Genomic DNA, 6,000 nt, shown 5'->3' with positions numbered 1-6,000 from the left:
AACGTGCCCAGTAGTCCTCCGTGAAAGTGATTGTCTGATCTGAACGCGAGATTGCTCGCCTTAAGGAACGAGCGACTTTGCCGCGACAGCCTGAGGAACAAAATGATAGGCTGACATGGAACGCCACTGTATTGTACATTGCTACTTTATAGTAGGGCCTTCGATCAACCACTACGAGACGTTAGGATCGTCAACTAAGGCCGGAGATACACTGCAAGCGTGGCGTTTTCTGCTGCGTGTCAGCCGCGGGGCGGCTGCCTGGCGTTTTCTCTTTCTTTGCACAGCAGAAGCGTGTCTGACGCGGCGCTGCTGCTGCTATTGATGTACATGTTAAATATAAATATATTGCCAATTGATACAGCAAAGACAATGTCGGCAGTAGCCTATTGGCCATACATATGGTATTGACGGCACAATATTTCGTTCTGTATTGACAGGTTTAATATTTCAAAATCGATAATTATGTTGTTTTTTATTATTACAAGTAGGCCTATATCTGCATGTATGTTCACCTACAGACTTTCAAACATGAAAATGTCATTTATTAATATGTATTCGTGTCAAAATGGCATATAAACATGCTATTTTGCCTAGAAACGCTTCCAACACGCTCGCGTGTCGTGCTAAAAATAGGCGTCTCTTCTATTTGAAGCACGCACGCGTTTTCCGCGCGGCTGACGCAGGCAGTATGCAAGCTCTAACCGGTTAACATGGGAGCCTAAATAAAAACGGACACGCCACGCAGCCGAGACGCTCACGGCACGCTTGCAGTGTGTCCCCGGCCTAACTGTCGCGTGAGCATCTGCCATGATTGGAGTGTCAGCATGCGGTGAATAGTCGCATCGGCATCTGCCTATTGTCACATCGGCATCTGTGAACTCAAACATGTGTAAGTATAACCTTTATACAGAAAATATGAAGAAGTGATTGGACAGAGATTAGGTTAATAAGTGACAAAGTGATTAAGTCTTCCTGGCAGAATTAAGCTGAAGCTTCCATTATTGTGTAATATTTTTACAATGTAAAATATATTTTTTTTCTATTTGAATACATTAAAAAATATATATTCCTGTGATCAAAGCTAAATTTCTCCTCATTACTGCAGTCTCGAGAGTCACATAATCCTTTAGAAATCATTGTAATATGAGGATTTGATGTCAATAAACATTTATGATTATTATCAGTGTTGAAAACGTCTCGGTTACGTATGTAACCCTAGTTCCCTGAGGGAACGAGACGCTGCGTCGAAACGCTGTGAGAACGCCTCTGCGTTAATGCGTCGTGAAGCGCCTGTAGAACCATTCCATCGGAAAATCGATCGATCGTCGGCGTGATGACGTCATCGACCGGAAGCTATAAAGCGTCCGTGAAAACAAACAGGAACTAGCTTCTGATAAAGCCTGAAGTAAGTGATCATGGGCACGCCGGGAGTATGGCAGAGCGACGCAGCGTCTCGTTCCCTCAGGGAACTAGGGTTACTTACGTAACCAAGACGTCCCCTTTCGGGGAACTCGAGCTGCGTCGAAACGCTGTGAGAACGCTTATACCCACATCGCCGTAGGACCAAGTGCCTCGTATGTGTGAAGCCGAAGCGCACACGATTACGAGAGTACCTGCGCCCCAACAGTAGATGCCAGATCTAACTCGTAGAATCTGACAAAAGTCAGCGGAGACAACCAGCCTGCCGCGTTACAAATATCATGGAGGGAAGCTCCCGACAGAAGTGCTTTAGAAGCAGCCATACCCCTGGTAGAGTGCGCCCGGACAGCCAGTGGAGATGGCTGCCCGGCCGCCTCATAAGCAAGTGAGATGGCCTCGACCACCCACTTGCTCATCCTTTGCTTAGATACTGGAGACCCCTTCTTAGGGGCTCCGAAACAGACGAACAATTGATCAGTCTTTCTCCACAAAGCAGCTCTGTGGACATACGTATCTAACGCCCTAACAGGGCACAGCAGATTTAGTCTTTCCTGGTCTGACGTCATGAAAGGAGGAGGACAGAAGGCTTGGAGAGTAATGGGGCCCCGTGGGCTTGTAGGAACCTTGGGGATGTAACCCAGCCTGGGATGCAGAAAAGCCTTTACCATCCCAGGCGCAAACTCTAGGCATGAGGGCCCTACCGACAGGGACTGAATATTTCCTATTCTTTTGAGAGATGAGATGGCCAAAAGAAAGATAGTTTTGAGGGTGAGGAACTTATCCAAAACCTTCTCTAAGGGTTCAAACGGAGGCTCAGACAAGCCCCGCAAGACAATGGCCAAGTCCCATGCTGGGACCCTCGAGTGCATAACCGGCCTCAACCTTAAGGTACCACGGAGGAAACGTGTAATCAGAGGGTGTCTTCCCAAAGACACTCCACCCAAAGGGACGTGGAAGGCACCCAAGGCCGCCACGTAAACCTTTATTGTGGAGGGGGTCAACCCTGCCGAGAACCTTGCCTGCAGGAACTCCAGCACTGTACCAACCGGGCAGTTAACTGGGTCCAACTGGCGTTCTCTGCATCATGCTGAGAAAAGTTTACATTTCAAAGCGTACAGCTTCCTCGTGGACAGAGCTTTGGAGTGAAGGATGGTCTCAACGACCTCGGCCGAGAGACACTCCTCTATGAGCCTGGCCCCCTCAGAGGCCAAGCCCATAGTTTCCACATCTCCAGGCGTGGGTGCAGGAATCTCCTGCCCGCCTGAGAGAGTAGATCCCTCCTGGTCGGAATCTCCATCGGAGAGCCTTCCAGGAGAGATATCAGGTCCGAAAACCATATTCTGGTTGGCCAGTACGGAGCCACTAGAAGTTCTTGGGCCCCGTCCCGGCCTACCCTCTCCAGAACTCCTGGAAGCAAGACAATCGGGGGGAATGCGTACAGGGGTAGCCTCGGCCACTCCTGTACCATGGACAGAGAAAACCACTGCGGGCAGTGAGAATTCTCCGCCGAAGCAAATAGATCTATCTCTGCCTTCCCATATACCTTCCATAGGAGCTCCACCACCTCTGGGTGGAGTCTCCATTCCCCGGGCCTTGTCCCCTGCCTCGACAGACTGTCTGCTTCCTGATTCAGGACCACCGGGATATATACTGCCCTGATTGACAGCAATTTCCCTTGGGCCCACAGGAGGATCCGATGTGCCAGTTTGTCCAGTGGACGGGACCTCAGACCCCCCTGATGATTTATATAGGCGACCACCGATGTGTTGTCTGTCCTGACTAACACATGGTGGCCCCTGAGGTCGGGCAGAAACTGTTTCAATGCCAGAAACACTGCGAGCATCTCTAGACGATTTATGTGCCAGTGCCGCTGATGCTAAATCAGCGGACGAACGCAACTCTGATACAATATCTCCCCCCACGACATCACTACTGTCCAGATTGCCATCGTGTGCAGGCATGCAGCCGCCTGACCCGCTGCCGAGTACGCTTTGCCCACCAGCGCCGACGTTGTTTTTAGAGGTCTGGTGGGCAAAGTCGGGGCCTTAAGGGACGTTGCCGAGGAAGGCGAGAGATGGCTCGCGAGCGTCTCTTCGACCTTCGGCATCGCCCCATAACCGTACTGTTTCAGCCCTGCGATGTTATTATAGACCGAGGTCTGCGGGCTGAACACACGATATGAAGCCGGTCTCTTCATTGATCTTGCCACCTCAGTGTGCAAATAATGGAAGAACGGCAGGCCCCGCCTTTGAGGTTCTGAAGCACGAGAAGGCAGGAATCTCTCGTCTAGTTTGCTCACACGCTTTCTTCCTGCCTCATATCTTTCAGTTGGCCAGTCGATGTTAAGCATGGCCACTGCTCGCGTCAGAACCTCAACGAGCTCCTCGCATGCAGGGGACTGAAGTGGCGAGTCTTCAGTCTCGATGCTTTCAACGTCCACCTCCTCGGAGCTGGACAGTTGAAGCACCGGCGACTCTCTCGGGGGGGGAAGAAACCGCCATGCGTGCTTCCATGCCCCGAGAAGAGCCGCTGGATGGTGCAGGTGAGGGCAGAGATAAGGCAGCGCCCGTCTCTAACCCCTCTGCAACATCCAATTTTGATCCCCACGACTGCAGCCTCCGCTCCGCCTCGGCGGCAGCGGGACCAGAGCCGCGGGGAACACGAGCCGAGGCACCCTCCTCAAAGAGGGGTTCTCACAGCGTTTCGACGCAGCTCAAGTTCCCCGAAAGGGAACAGTTTTCTCAGGATAATTTTATGAATAGAAGGTTCAAAAGAACAGCATTTATCTGAAATATAAAGCTGTTGCAACATTTTAAATGTTATACTGTCACTTGATCAATTTAATGCATCCTTGCTGAATAAAATCTGTATTCATTTATTTAAATTCTTTCTAAAATATATATATTTTTTAAAACTTTCTATTCATCAAATAATTATATATCCTTCACTCTCATATGAGGATTCACTGTTCAAGAAGCATTTATGATTATTATCAATGTTGAAAGCAGTTATATATATATATATATATATATATATATATATATATATATATATATATATATATATATATATATAACTGCTTTCAACATTGATAATAATCATAAATGCTTCTTGAACAGTGAATCCTCATATGAGAGTGAAGGATCATGTGACACTGACACTGAGTAATGATGATAAATTAAGTTTTGATTACAGGAATAAATTACACTTTACAGGTCCTTCTTAAAAAAATAGCATATTGTGATAAAGTTCATTATTTTCCATAATGTAATGATACAAATTTAACTTTCATATATTTTAAATTCATTGCACACTAACTGAAATATTGCAGGTCTTTTATTGTTTTAATACTGATGATTTTGGCATACAGCTCATGAAAACCCAAAATCTCAAAAAATTATCATATCATGAAAAGGTTCTCTAAACGAGCTATTAACCTAACACTCTGAATCAACTAATTAACTCTAAACACCTGCACAAGATTCCTGAGGCTTTTAAAAACTCCCAGTCTGGTTAATTACTCAAAACCGCAATCATGGGTAAGACTGCCGATCTGACTGCTGTCCAGAAGGCCATCATTGACACTCTCATGCGAGAGTGTAAGACACAGAAACAAATTTCTGAATGAATAGGCTGTTCCCAGAGTGCTGTATCAAGGCACCTCAGTGGGAAGTCTGTGGGAAGGAAAAAGTGTGGCAAAAAAACGCTGCACAATTGTGGAGAAGGACCGATTCCAGACCTTGGGGGACCTGCATAAGCAGTGGACTGAGTCTGGAGTAGAAACATCCAGAGCCACCGTGCACAGGCGTGTGCAGGAAATGGGCTGCAGGTGCCACATTCCCCAGGTCAAGCCACTTTTGGACTACAGAGAAGCAGCACTGGACTGTTGCTCAGTGGTCCAAAGTACTTTTTTCGGATGAAAGCAAATTTTGCGTCATTCGGAAATCAAGGTGCCAGAGTCTGGAGGAAGACTGGGGAGAAAGAAATGCCAAAGTGCCTGAAGTTTTATCAAGGGCAAGGTCAATGCAGCTAGCTATCAGGAGATTTTGGAGCACTTCATGCTTCCATTTGCTGAAAAGCTTTAAGGAGATTTCAGCACGACCTGACACCTGCTCACAGTGCCAAAACCACTGGTAAATGGTTTACTGATCATGGTATTACTGTGCTCATTTGGCCTGCCAACTCTCCTGACCTGAACCCCATAGAGAATCTGTGGGATATTGTGAAGAGAAAGTTGAGAGACGCAAGACCCAACACTCTGGATGAGTTTAAGGCCGCTATCGAAGCATCCTGGGCCTCCATAACACCTCAGCAGTGCCACAGGCTGATTGCCTCCATGCCACGCCGCATTGAAGCAGTCATTTCTGCAAAAGGATTCCCGACCAAGTATTGAGTGCATAACTGAACATAATTATTTGAAGGTTGACTTTTTTTGTATTAAAGACACTTTTCTTTTATTGGTCGGATGAAATATGCTAATTTTTTTTAGATTTTTTTAGAGATTTTTTGAGAAAAGGTTTTCATGAGCTGTATGCAGTAATCATCAGTATTAAAACAGTAAAATACCTGAAATATTTCAGT

The sequence above is a fragment of the Pseudorasbora parva genome, chromosome 16 (genome assembly GCF_024679245.1).
Source record: "Pseudorasbora parva isolate DD20220531a chromosome 16, ASM2467924v1, whole genome shotgun sequence".
Lineage (NCBI taxonomy): Eukaryota > Metazoa > Chordata > Actinopteri > Cypriniformes > Gobionidae > Pseudorasbora > Pseudorasbora parva.
The sequence above is the reverse complement of the archived record's forward strand: the minus strand, read 5'-3'. Positions refer to the sequence as shown.